Source organism: Tachypleus tridentatus, chromosome 8 (genome assembly GCF_004210375.1).
Source record: "Tachypleus tridentatus isolate NWPU-2018 chromosome 8, ASM421037v1, whole genome shotgun sequence".
In the NCBI taxonomy this organism is placed as follows: domain Eukaryota; kingdom Metazoa; phylum Arthropoda; class Merostomata; order Xiphosura; family Limulidae; genus Tachypleus; species Tachypleus tridentatus.
Window position 1 is genome coordinate 68,906,789 of NC_134832.1, and position 1,979 is coordinate 68,908,767.

Below are 1,979 nucleotides of genomic sequence, written 5' to 3' on the forward strand. Positions count from 1 at the left end.
CAAATCGCTCCATCAACTAAGAACGGCCATGCACCACCAACCACTGAATCAAGAAAGAGCTCTTAATCTGTCAATCCTTCCAGTGTCCAGGCCAGGTGAGTTTCCCCGTGTTGAGTCAAATTAAGCCGCAGGCTCCACTCCTGGTGGTGCCCTTCCGTCAATTCCTTTAAGTTTCAGCTTTGCAACCATACTTCCCCCAGAACCCAAACACTTTGGTTTCCCGGAAGCTGCCCGCCGAGTCGTTTGAGGAACTCAGGCAGATCGCTGGTTGGCATCGTTTATGGTTAGAACTAGGGCGGTATCTGATCGCCTTCGAACCTCTAATTTCGTTCTTGATTAATGAAAACATTCTTGGCAAATGCTTTCGCAGGAGTTCGTCTTGCGACGGTCCAAGAATTTCACCTCTAGCGTCGCAATACGAATGCCCCCGTGTGTCCCTCTTAATCATTACCTCGTGTTCCGAAAACCAACAAAATAGAACCGAGGTCCTATTCCATTATTCCATGCACCATTATTCAGGCGTTTCGCCTGCTTTGAGCACTCTAATTTTTCAAAGTAAACTTGCCGGCCACCCAAGACACTCAATCAAGGGCACCGAGGGAAAACCGGCAGGATGTTTAGGCCAGGAAGTAACCACCAAAGCGGACCCCTGTCTAGAACTGAGATCCAACTACGAGCTTTTTAACCGCAACAACTTTAATATACGCTATTGGAGCTGGAATTACCGCGGCTGCTGGCACCAGACTTGCCCTCCAATAGATCCTCGTTAAAGGATTTAGAGTGTACTCATTCCAATTACGGGGCCTCGATAGAATCCCGTATCGTTATTTTCGTCACTACCTCCCCGTTCTGGGAGTGGGTAAATTGCGCGCCTGCTGCCTTCCTTGGATGTGGTAGCCGTTTCTCAGGCTCCCTCTCCGGAATCGAACCCTGATTCCCCGTTACCCGTTACGACCATAGTAGGCGCATAACCTACCATCGACAGTTGATAAGGCAGACACTTGAAAGATGCGTCGCCGGTGCTGAACCGTGCGATCAGCCAAAAGTTATCCAGAGTCACCATCATTTGCGGACCGAGGTCCGATTGGTCTTGGTCTAATAAATGCGCTCGTCCCGTGAGGTCGGAGCTTTGTTGCATGTATTAGCTCTAGAATTACCACAGTTATCCAAGTAGGAAAGTACGATCTAAGGAACAACGGCTGGATAATGAGCCATTCGCGGTTTCACCTTATTTCGGCATGTACTTAGACATGCATGGCTTAATCTTTGAGACAAGAATATGACTACTGGCAGGATCAACCAGGTATCTTTTCTCGTTCGGTGCAAGCCACCCGCTCCAACGGCGAGTAGAAACACCACTCTCGAATCGGCAGACGCGTGGCTAGATACACGCCTGCCGTTCTCTGTCTACTTCGTGTCACCATTCACGAGACAGACCTCTTACACACTCTGGAGTACGAGTTCTCCAAAACTACAGTTCCGATAAAACGAAACAAACTAGGGCGTATCAGGAAGAACCGACCTTCAGGGTACAGCTCAACCCACACTAAGCTACATCGAAAATGTTGCATATTCCGATGTCTCGGCATAGTTACCCGAAACTCGTCGCATCAGCAGTGGGAACAGAACGTCTTTCGTAACAAAAGACAATCGTTAATTGCTCGGATTAACTCGAAGGCGTGCGGTCGAACGCACGTACTGCTTTTATCCCCGCTCGGACCGAGAGTGAAAGGGAAACAGTAACCGTTATTGACATGCCCTGTGAAAGGGAAGAGCCGCTCGGACCCTTGGTTTGACAAGCTGAAATACAACGGTTCGTGCAGAGCACGCTGCGGGTCCATCATCCCGTGTGTCTCTGACGGAGACCGGCTAATCGCTCGGATTAACTCGTAGTGCATGCGGTCGAACGCACGTACTGCTTTTATCCCCGCTCGGACCGAGAGGGAAAGGGAAACAGTCACCGTTATTGACGTGCCCCG

At 49.9% G+C, this 1,979-nt stretch overlaps 1 non-coding gene across 1 annotated transcript in view; it reads right to left on the bottom strand.

Moving 5' to 3' along the window:
• The window catches only part of LOC143224376 (small subunit ribosomal RNA), a 1,805-nt gene extending 499 nt beyond the window's left edge, over positions 1–1,306 (bottom strand). Inside the window, exon 1 of the ribosomal RNA XR_013013369.1 lies at positions 1–1,306. This exon is cut by the window's left edge and continues 499 nt beyond it. This is a non-coding gene — a ribosomal RNA (small subunit ribosomal RNA).
• Between the last annotated feature and the right edge of the window lie 673 nt (positions 1,307–1,979).